At 37.8% G+C, this 12261-nt stretch overlaps 1 protein-coding gene across 7 annotated transcripts in view; it reads left to right on the top strand.

Moving 5' to 3' along the window:
* Fat3 (FAT atypical cadherin 3) overlaps positions 1-12261 on the top strand; it is a 611059-nt gene that overhangs the window by 87062 nt on the left and 511736 nt on the right. Inside the window, exon 1 of one of the 7 annotated variants that reach the window (XM_074081351.1) lies at positions 4747-5503. The exons of the other annotated variants lie outside the window; for them this stretch is intronic. The gene's annotated coding sequence lies outside the window, so the exon portion shown is untranslated. Of the gene's footprint in view, positions 1-4746; positions 5504-12261 lie in introns of those variants that run through there. 7 annotated transcript variants of the gene reach the window in all.

Below are 12261 nucleotides of genomic sequence, written 5' to 3'. Positions count from 1 at the left end.
CTAGTCTTAGCCTCCCAAGTAGATAGTACTACAGGCATGAGCTACTGGCACCCAGTTCAGTTTTCTAACACTTACAAGTACTGTCTGGATATTTACCACTTTGACGGACTAACAAAGACTGGATTACAGAATCCAAAGAACTGAGTCCTTCACTTTCAGATGAGGAGCAGTTATTGCTTTAGTATTTTGCTCTTGAGTCTAGAAAGTCTTTGAATTTCAATCCTCAAAAATGAATGTAAAAACAATACATTTAGCTTCGAGTTCCATTAACACAGTGTAGGTGTTTCACTGCCTAATTTTGTTTTGTTTTGTTTTTTGTTGTAACACTTGTACTTTGGGATTGATAGTCAGAAAAACCAGTTCAGAGATAAGCTGGGTTCACCTTATCACTTAGGCATTTCATCTTAAACAAAAATTTAGCAGTTAGTCCAGCAAACTACAAGAAAGCGTTGACAGCCTATTAAAATGTAATTTAGAGGGTTTAATATTCCAATAATAAATAACAAATATAGGTGCATGTTAGCAGTTGTGCTGTTATGTAAAGATTTCATTTGATATCTTGTGAGATTTGAAAATATACTCTGTTTTCATGGTTTAGAAACACCAAAGGGCTCCAAGTAATGTGGTTTTCAATGGACTGACTTTCATTTTCCTCATAGATTTTTTTCCCCTCATCTGTCCTCTCCAGGTGGGCTTCTGGTCCTTTGAAGCAAGCCAGATGGGGTGTGTATTTCAGCCCACCTCTCCTCCTTTGCTGGTCTCGATTTCCCATCCTGCAGCATTCATCAGGGTTCCTGTGGATCTGGATGTAAATTTCTAGAGTGATTTCTCTGGGAAGTAGCTGACCAATAGTTTGTTTTGCTGTCACTTTGCTCTTTCTGGAAGCCTGCCTGATATGGGCCTACATTCAGGGCTGGACCTTCTGCTTCACATTTGCAGAGAAGTCTTGGTAACCTTGTGGCCTTCTCTTCTTAGAATGAATATCCCTCCTTGCTCTCACAGAATTTGCTCTTTGTTTTTTGTATTCTTGTAACGTGCATGACTAAAGATTAAGTCTGTTAGATTTAGTGGCTAGTTTCTGGGTCCTGTCTTTGATCAGGACACACTAATGTGGGAAAGACAGGGTCTGCCCTGTTCTAACTGGAATGGCTATTCAGAGGATGCAAGTTAGGAAGAGACTGGAAGTCAGGACAGCTGGATCCTGTGTTAAGCTGCAGGAGGGGAGTTAAGGCAAGACCAAGTGAAGACATGGCAACCGAATAGAATGTATGAGGTGCTGGAGGACCAAGGATGTGAAGGCCCTGCTGGGCAGGAGCAGGTTCATGCTGGGCAGGATTGAGCACTTAAATGAGTTAGACCAACCCAGGCATAATAACTAAATGCAACGTAGGCTGTGAATCCAGTTCTGCACCAGAAAAAGGACATAAATTGGACACACTGGATGTTTGCTTAACAGACTTTTATAAAAACAAGAATCCATTTGTTTCAACCTTCTCTCATTCTAAGCCCTAAATTGCTTAATGAACAAATCCTGATGTATCTATCCCGTCTCTTTCTGCCATCTCCACTGCTGTGAAGCTGCTGAAGAATCTCCAAATGCTACCCGAAAGTGAAGGCTTTACAGTATTTACATCGTCAAAAAGCATTTAGCATTGAGACCTGCTATTTTATATACAAACTGATGACATTAGTTTGGGGATAATTTAACTTTTATACTTTTCTCTTTTAAATGAAGTCCTTACTCTAGGAAATTAGATAGAAGGCTTTCATATGGAAGGATTCTAATTAATAAATGTAAAATAATAAATAATAGAATAGAATATCACCATTTGGTAAACATCATGGCAATAATTATTGTAAGCAAAAATTATGAATGTGTGTGAAAATTAGTGGGTGAGGAGTGTGATAAGAAACAAGATATTTGCTTAGTCCAAAAGTATTTCTCCACAAGAAACTCATAAAAAGGGAATATAGTAATTTCACAATGGAGAAATTTAGTAGATACCAAAGATAGCCAAATGCTCCAAGTTAGCCTCACCAGCAATGAGACATAGCAATAGCCCTCTTCTTGATATGGTGCAAGAGGAAAAACATCACGTCTATGATATTCTTTTCTAAAATTTACACCTTGAATTAACCGTGAGGAGACAGACTACAATGTAGCTAGCCAAAGCTCTTCAGATGCCAAGGTCATAAAAGACAAAGAAAGATTGAGGAAATGTCACAAATTGGGGAGGCTAAGGAGACATGATAGATGTTTCCTAGATTGGATTCTAGATCAGAAAAAGGACATTTGGAAAAACTGAGTCATCTGTTGATTAGTTAATAACATATGGTCAATGTTAACTTCCTATCATTGGTATACAGTAATGTAAGATGTTAACTCTTTGTATGAGTACATCAACTATTTTGTGAATTAAAACAAATTAAAAAAAAAAAGCAAAACTGTTCTTTCCTTAGCAGACATTGAGCCTTTTTGTTAACGGATTCACTGATTGTCTCAAACTTTGTGCACACAATTATTCTTCTAAGAAAATAAAAACAATAATGGACTTCCCATTGATGTTATCATTGTACTTGAATATTCAGATTGAAATCTTTTAGCTTCTCATGGTCACTGTCCCCTCCTATGACCACCAATAAGAAAAGATATCCAGGGCTGGAGGCATGGCTCAAGTGGAAGAATACCTGCCTAGCAAGTGGGAAGCCTAGAGTTCAAGTCCCAGTACTGGCAAAAGAAAAGAAAAGGAAGGAAGGAAGGAAGGAAGGAAGGAAGGAAGGAAGGAAGGAAGGATAGATATCCATATCCTGCTGCAGCTACAGGTGAGGGACAGGCCAGCTCTCTTGGTAACCAAGGCACTGTGAAGTCACTGTGGCTTACATCTCAGAGCCCTTCGCCTCCAAGGGGCTTCTTCCCAAGCCCTTTACTTAGTTTAAATTCATAGTTTTTGTATTCTTTTTCTTAACAAGTCCTCCAAATGGAATAAGCACTAGGCATCACAATCCCTGGATCTTCTGCTTACTAGGAACACCTCCTCTGAGGAGGCCCCCATACATCCTGGCTCATTTTCAGAACAGCACAAAAGAAAACAGCATCATGTTGAAGCTAAAATAGAATATTTCAAAAGTTTTCCTTTGTTGAATTTGGCTCACTACCTGGCTAGGCAGAAACAAAAGTGAAAAACAAAAGTACTTGCAGGTGGAATGCTTTCCACTTGCAATTGCAATTCCACTGAAATTGAGCAGTCTAAGTCAAAACATCAGCTTTGCTGCATCCAGGATCACTTTCCTTAGGGATGGACCTCAGATGCTTGCAAATGTCATTGCTTAGATTTTTGCTTTATAATGATAGCTGCAGATATCAGGAGATGCAACCATCACCATTCCCAGCCACTGGTTCATTCCACTCTACTGTGCATCTCAGATAAGCTCGCAGCCAAGGCTCTTCAGCATTAGAAGCTAAGGTACCCAACCTCACAAGAAGAGGCCAATTATTCATATGAAGAAGACTGTGTTAAATAAAACGCAGAATCAAGCCAAGGAGTGTGAAATTTTGAGTTGGTGTTGACAGCCCCTCATTCCTGTCACTTGCTAAGTTTATGTCTCTTCTCAGCTTGTGTCATTGCCTGAAGATCATTTAAACATGGGTTTTTATACTCGGTGATTTAACTCTTAAAGTTAGCTTTAGTAACTCTGCTAAGAACATTTTAAATTGAGTTTATTCTTATGAAAATTTGCGTTAGTAATGTCTTCAGAGGGAGTTTTAGCCAGATGAGAACCTTGCTGTTACACCCCTGAACTTACCATGGACATTTTGTTTTCTGGTCACACATTTCTGAAATCAGAGAATCAGAACTACAGTAGGAGAAAGCTGGCACTTCCTTTGAAGTTGCCTCTCTTCTGACCCACTCTGTGTGCACATGCTCACATGTTTTTGGAAGGTTTGACTGCCATCTTATTCCTTCACAGGTTAGTTGGATGTCTACGTTTCCAGAACAATGAGAGGACAGAAAGTAGAAATGGTTTGCAATCATAGATTAATCCACTTGCATTAGAAATAAAATACCAATAAATGAAGACACTCATTTGAGTGTCTTTTTTTTTTTTTTTATAAAAAAATATTTAAACATGGCAGTGCTGTTTTGGATATTGTTTTACCTCTGAGATAGGAAAAAAATAGTTGCTTTATAATAGAATGAAAAAATACCAATTTAAAAAAATAGGTTTCATTATGAACTTTTCATGTGTGTATACAATGAACTTCTATTTTTTCCACCCCTCTGTCTTATCCCCTTCCTACCTCCTGCTGAAGAACACCAATTTTAAGGAAAACTTACAATGAAGGTTAACATGGGAGGGGATAGTCATATTTACCAGAGAACGCTCTCTAGAATGTGGACCAGTCAGTCATTTGCCAAAACATCAGAACTGTGCTGTGAAGATTCTTAGAATGGTTAGAACCCCTGTGAGTCAAGCCCCCCCCTCCCCACCCCCCAGTTGGCTGTCACTCTACAGAGGAAATAAAAAAAGCAGCAGACCCAGTTTCTGGGCTGTTTTATTTTATGGAGATGCCAAAAGGCAGCTTATTTCATATTGATCATACCACGGAGCTAGCCAAGTACGGTGTTAATTGGGTCCTCTGGAATTCTACACCCTAGAGACCAAGGGCTTTCTAGTAAGGAGGCAAAGAAACCCACAGGCTGCATAGACATGAAATCCGGGGACCCACAAGATCCCAAATGCTGATTGCTGGTGCTTTGGCCAGCTCATTTCGTATCCACTTGCTTATTTCAATTAGCTTGTTTTGTGTTAGGCTTCCCCAAACCCCCCTTCCTGCAAAGCTGGGAAGCCTTGTTTGGAAAACTGGTGCCCCAGAGTGCACTGGCTTGGCGATCCTGTCCTCATTGTTCTAACGCTCATTCCATATGTGGGTCACATCCTCGCTTCCCCCCCATGCCTCCAGCCATTCTCCTCCCTTCCCTGACCGTACACTGGTGCATGCTCTTTCTCTCTTAACACTTTCTTAACACACAGAAGCTCTCACACATATACCACGTACACACACACACTCACTCTCACACTTTTCTCCGGTGCAGAGGCAGGAGTAAGGCAGATTCTTTCAGGAGCTTGCAAGCAGGGCCATTCAAACTTTAAAAAGCTGGTTGCTGCGCATTGAGTTTATGGCAAACACTGCTTCACCTTTGTGCGAGTAATTGTTGTGTTACTCTCTGGTTTTTCCTTCTTCCCTCCCATGCCCCTTTCCCCTCTCTCCTTCTAAGACAAAGGTTTTCCTTTAAGAAACTGAGATTGCTGCTTCAGCTGGCCCTTTCTTGTTACCCTGGTAGCAGCATCTCAGACAGTGAATGGAGGATGGAGCAGGCAGACTGGAGTTTTGGTGCACAGTTCTTTGAGACTGCAGAAGGAGTCCGCTGAGAAATGTGCAATGCAGGCGTGCCTGCTGAGTTTATTATGCTGGTTATCTGTCACTTATTCTGACTAAAAGGTAAGGACTTCTGCAATTTGTTGCTACAAAGAATTGGTGTATTGTTCTCTTTCTAAGATTTCCAACTAATTGGCTCTTAAGGGAAGATTGGAATGAGAATTTTTGCTTGACTTCTGTAGCTTATCCTGTTAGATCTCTGGTGTTTTTTCTTAACATCTGAATGAAAAATAATCAAGGCAATCTATGGCTATAGATGGAATGTCTACTTGTTTTTAAAGAAAAACAAATGAACAAACAAAAAACTTTTGATTCCATTATGTGATGTTTCCTTCTTTTTGTTTAATTTTTTTTCATTTGCCAAGGAATAGATGTGGTGTACATACAGTCAATATTTCCCTGATTTCTATAAACTTTGGGAATTGAAGTTGTGATATTATCCTAAGATAAAGATATTTAAATTGAACAGATTGCATCCTTACCAATTAAAAGTTATGGAGTGTTTTAGTAATCAGCATGAGGAAAGTTAGACACTATTTGAATGGAGTGGTCACATTTATATTGGTTGGTCATTTACTCACATGCGTAAATACATTTTGATAAATGTAAATCACCTGTTATACCTTTTGTTTCCAGTGTTTGGAGGAAATTTTATGTACGTTTTCAGAATTCAAATATGAGTTGAACTATAGGCAAAAGAATCTTAGCAATAAGAACTACTAAAAAATATATATATGATTATGTTTTTAAGCTTTACCGACTTAAAGCAATTGAAACTAGAATATCAGTTGTCTGTTATCTTGGGAAAAACTTATGTTTGGTAAAGAATTATAATTTCTAAAACAGTTGCATATCACCATGAAATTTATATAGTTGGAAACCAACTGAGCTTTATTGAAAAATAACCACATTACACCTTATTTTCTTAAACTCTAGTGATTTACAGGAACTCTTTGATGGTAGAGGAGGATGTATTTTATGAGGATAAAGAATTGTTTAATGATATTTTCTTTTATGTCTAATACTCTGTGTGTGTGTGTGGTATGTTTGCTGTCTAGCTCTGTTTATCAATCCATCCCATGAGTCCTAAATGAAGGAGAAGTATATGTCTGGATACCCAATTTAAGTCAACTTATTTTATTTATTACTTTATAGAATTTCTTGCATAGAGCATGTGGGAAATGTCTCCACCAAAAGTACATAGTGCTACTTCCCCTTAAACAACCTGGTGTCATGCACACAAACACACTGGGTTTCTTTGGTGATTAGATTGTGAGAGGAGGCAAGAAATCATCTGGGTATTGAAGGGGGATGTTATCTATAAAAAGAAAAAAGCTTTTCAGGTTCTTTTCAGGACTGTTAGAGTTTCAGTAGGTAAATTAGGGTCAGGTTTTAGAGCCTGTTTCTCTCCCATCTCTTACCTTCACCACACCACCAGTCCCCTGTCAGCGTCTTTGTCATAAAATTTCCATGGTTTCTTCATTAAGGTAGCATGTAGGTTTTATCTTTCTTTTGAAATCAACAGACGATGGTCACAGCACAGGTAGTGAAGACCTAAAGAGTTTCTCTTCTACATTTTATCTCAATCATCTGCTTAGTACAAAGAAAAAATGAATAACAAAAAAGTAACTCAGAGACTCATGTTTCATGTTTAATTTTGCTTCTCTTCCCTGTTCTCAACTCTTACCTTTCTGAGATTTCAACTGGACATAGCCCTTACATAAATACACCAACACTTTATGACACCTTTTCACATATTAAGTAGTGATTGTCACCCTGGGAGTTCAGAGGACTCACTGGTGAAGTATTTAAGGAATGCAGCCTCTAGGTGCCATCCCCCAGGGAATGGTAATTCTGGGAGTCTACATTAGTTCATGGTAGGTGCTCAAAACTTTCACAGATTTTCAAAGAAGGACTGACTCATTGCAGTCTTTATCTGCCTTTGGAAAAGACCAAAGCATGCTTTCTGTGCTTCCTATATGTATGCTGAGACAAAAAGGGCTTCATCTGCAGAGATTTTTCTAACCTTAGAAAGTAGATGAATTATCTAATCAGGTAATTACTAACAATAAATATTACTAACAATAAATATCCTAGAAATTGCTGTGAACACCGGCTCCAGGACTCTTTTTTATATTAGTGTATATCGGTTGCATAGAGGATGTTGGCATGGTATTTCACATATGCATATATTGTACTTTGACCACTCCCTCTATTGCTCTTTCTTTTCCCCACCCCCCTAATTTTCAACAGTGTTCAGTCAGTTTCATTATGCCATTTTCATACACAAACACAATGTATTTTAGTACTATTCATCCCAATCTTTCTCTTTCCCTCTCCCCTCCCTTTAATGCCCCCACAGATAGTTTGACAATTACATTATCTATCTATCACCTGTCTATCTATCTATCTATCTATCTATCTATCTACCTATGTGTATGTGTGTACATATATTTGAGTCCTGGATTCCACATATGAGAGAAAACATGTGACCTTTGTCCTTCTGGACCTGACTTATTTTGCTTAACATGATGGTATCTAGTTTAATCCATTTTCCTGCAGATGACATGATTTTGTTCTTCTTTATGGTAAATAATACTCTAGTGTGTGTGAGTTTATATGTATCACATTTTATTTTTCCAGTCATCAGTTGAAGGACACCTAGGCTGATTCCATCACTTGGCTTTGTGACTGGTGTTGCTACAAACGTGAGTGTACGGACATCTCTATTTAGGTTGACGTTCATTCATTTGGGCATATGCCAAGGAGTGGTAGCAGGATCATATGGTAGTTCTATTTTTAGTTTTTGTGAGGAATCCCCTGCTGCTTTGCATGGGGTTGCAGTAATTTACAATCCTACTGACAGTGTATAAGGGTTCCTCCCCCATCTCATCCTCGTCAGCATTTTTTGTCGTGCTCTTGATGATTGCCATTCCGTCTATGGTGAGATGAGATCTCAACCTCATTTTGATTTGTATTTCCTTTATGGTCTGGGATGTTGAACATTTCTTCATGTATTTATTGACATTTGTACTTCTTCTGTCAAGAATTAATTGTTGAGTTCATTTATCCACTTATTAATTGGGTTGTTGGTTCTTTTGGAGTTTATCTGGTTGAGATTCTTATATATTCTGGTTATTAATCTCTTGTCAGATGAATAGTTGGCAAAGATTTTCTCCATTAAACAAATTGTCTGTTTTCTCTAGTGACTATTTCTTTGCTGTGCAGAAGCCTTCTAGTTTGATGCAATCCCAATTGTCAGACCTTGCTCTTATTTCCTGAGCTACTGAAGTTCTATTTAGGAAGTCATTGCCTATGCCTAGATCTTCCAGCATTTTCCCTATGATTTGTGATAGTAGTTTCAAAGTTTTAGGTCTTAACTCAAGGTCTTTGATCTACTTTGAGCTGATTTTAATACATGGTGAGAGACAAAGATCTAGTTTCCATCTTCTATGTGTCAAAATCCAGTTTTCCCAACACCATTTATTGAAAAGTTTATCTTTTTCCAACTTATGATTTTGGCACCTTGGTCAAAACTTAGCTGACTGTTACTGTGTGGGCTTATTTCTGGGTCTTCTATTCTATTCCATTGGTCAACATGTCCCTTGACTCTTGCAGGAATGAAACATAAAATGAAACATAGAGAGAGCCCAGTAAATTGAAAATGTTTTATTGTGTGTGTGTGTGTGTGTGTGTTTTGAGTAAGATTCATCTTCTCAATTGAACCAGAAGCAGTGTTCTTTTTAGAAAAATGTGCTTCTCAAAGAACTCCTAAGGTACCAGGTAGTCTTTATATGTCAGATGAGGTGCCTTCTTTATGGACTTGGAATTGGTCAGTGACCTAAGCACTTGTTTTTCCCATCAAAGCTTCTTCTCTCTGGTACCTTCCCTAGTTTAGACTGGGTCTTGAAAAACCATGGGAGTCTCTGAAGCCATAGGAGCAAGACTCAAATAAAAATAAGCTCAAACAGTATCTGTCATATGAGGACTTGAATTAGGCTAGACCACTTTTTAAATTTTTCTGGCTTTCTAATCTCTGAATTTTACTGTTTGCTTCTTTTATGCATGTAATCAGTTCTCAGTATAGTTCTGCTGTAACACTTGTTTTGAAATGGACACTTGTTTGGAATCTGCAAATTTATTCCAAAGCAATTGATACATTTAAAGAAAAGCATAAAGCCAATGTCATTTGCTTATATGTGAAGACCTCTGAAACACTGGTGCATGCAGAAAACTGCAGGCAGCTGAAACACACATAGACAAAAGTGCACCCTGGTGTCTGTTATGAGCCCCGCCCATCCACATGTGAGGTAACAACTTTCCCCCAGATTTTAGAACACTCTTCTTCTACCACTCTAGAATAATCCACAAACCCACCTCCACAGCAAACTAGGATATTTTATGAAGTAAAGTGTCATATTTATTGTAGTATTTATGTTATTTCTTAACCACTTAACATGTGCGAAAGTGTTTCTGTTTTTATTAGTTTCTGCTTTTTTAAAAAAATGTGTTACAGGCAACGTTTTTGATTGCTGTACCCCAAACCCCATTTATGCAGCAAGTTGTTTGGTTTTTATTGTGTGATTTTGAAGAACACCAAGAATTTTAGGAACATGTATGCTTTGTTAGAGCAAAATGGATTGGACCCTGGTAGGATGAAATTCTCAGAGTTAAATGACTGAGGTCATTTAACCTGTCTTGGCATTGTTACCTATGGATGTGCCAATGCAGTGTTCTTTTTCTTACCTTATAGTTTTTCTCACTGGCTCCATAGGATTGCCTCAGAAGAGCTATTTTTTTCAAACCTCATGAAATATATGACAGTATCAAGAGTGAAGACTACTTAAAGCTTGTTAGATACTTGGTCTAATCCAAGCAATAGATGTTTTGTGGTTTTGACTAGTTAGTAACTGGGTCTTTGCATCATGTAATTTTTAACAGATTCTAAGGTTGAGATGAAAGCATAGAGGTATTATTCTTGTGCTGATATTAAACATTATCAAATGAATACAAATTTGATCATTTTTGGAATTACAAAAAATGCTAAGCTGTTCATTGTAGGAAAGGAAAATTGCTGGTCAGGTTTGGTAGAAGGGAAAGTGAATCTGAGTCCTCAGAAAGTAGTGGGTGGGAAAGTATGTACTGCAGGCTTGTTTGTGTTATTGTTTGCTTTTTATGAGTCTGGGAACTGGAGTTTGGACTTTTTTTCTTGATTCTCCTTAGGATCCTGACTTCTGACCACAGGCAGGTACAGCCTGGTCCTACCCTGGGTACCCACTTGCTACTTCCTGGTAGCTTAGTGCTTACTTCACCACTAACTTTCCTCCCGTGCTTTGCAAGAACTTCTCCAGAGAAGAAGGGCTTGAATTTGGGGCTGAAATTGGGCCCCTGGTGTTGTACTAAGGGTCCACTGGCTATGTTATCTATTAGGCCACATGGCCAGGCTCCTTTATTCCATAGTTGTCAAATGGACAACTTCTTTGCACTTCTTCACTCAAACCTTTTCCTTCAGAGTGGAGCCTTTCCATGATAGTTAGGGACGGTCATATGAGCATGCTTCTGACTTAGTCACTTGATTGTGGGGCATCTGGCTTGTGTGTTACACATGTTCAACCTGTTTTAAACTCTTAAATATATATATACACATATATATATACACACATATATATGTGTGTGTGTGTGTGTGTGTGTGTGTGTGTGTGTGTGTGTGTGTGTGTGTGTGTGTATATATGTAGTCTAATTTATTACCTTCATAGACTTTGGGCTGAGGAGAGGAAACATAAGAAACATTGAAATTGAAATACAAAAAGGTTAACAAGGAAGATAAAATGGCAGTCTTGCTGTTGACCTTAAGATTATCCTGAGCAGATTTACAAGCTGAGATGATGGAGGTCCTTACACAGCACATCAGGTGCTGAAAAAATGAAGAGCGTACCTACCCAATCCAATTTGATTCTTTATTTACTGAGATTAAGAATTATTCATACCCATACTATGATTATTTGTCAAGAGGTACTTGCAAATTGAATCCTGAAACCATGACAAATTTTTAAAAATAGTAACATTGCTTAAACATGTAGTACAAATATTTCAACTCTCAGGTCACAATGTTAAGACTAATATGCACCAATATGAGGTACTTGAACCTCAGTATACATTTTCATATGTATTTGAGCTTAGATCACTACAAGCAACCTGATATGGTGTTATTTTAAATTTCAACTGTAGACAAATTATGATTTTTCTTATAAATAAATTTGAAGAAAATTAAGCAGCATATTTTACTTATAAATGGGGGAATGTTGAAATGTGTCTTCATGTATAAGGAATGTTATTAAAATTATATTAAATGAACTTTGTGATAAAATCTTTAATAAAATATTGATCTCAAGTGAAATGCTTTATTTTAAATCCCTAATCATATGCCATGTGAAAAATAATGAAATCAATGAAAGAATTTCCTAAAGAGTTTTCAGTGATTATATATTATGGTGAAAGAAAGATTTACCCCCCAAAAATGAATAGAAAATGTTAGGCTGAAAGATCTCCAAAGATTCTGTCGAGTGCACAATTCTCTGATATGCCTAAAACAACAGAATTAGGATGCAAAGGTGGGCAGAAGATGGGGTTACTTAGGAAGTATAAAGGCAACCCTCCACTCAGAGCTGAGTAAGTGTGGAAGAAGAAAAGTGAGGTCTCTGTGCTCAAACACAAGCTGTGCCCGAAGATAATGTGCTCATTGGCAGCAGTAGAACAGTTGGTTCTTGAAGAAATATATACCAAATACATATTTATTAGTTGTTTTGATTTTAAAAAGTAAT

This window comes from Castor canadensis, chromosome 1 (genome assembly GCF_047511655.1).
Source record: "Castor canadensis chromosome 1, mCasCan1.hap1v2, whole genome shotgun sequence".
Classification (NCBI taxonomy): Eukaryota; Metazoa; Chordata; class Mammalia; order Rodentia; family Castoridae; genus Castor; species Castor canadensis.
The sequence above is the reverse complement of the archived record's forward strand: the minus strand, read 5'-3'. Positions and strand labels throughout refer to the sequence as shown.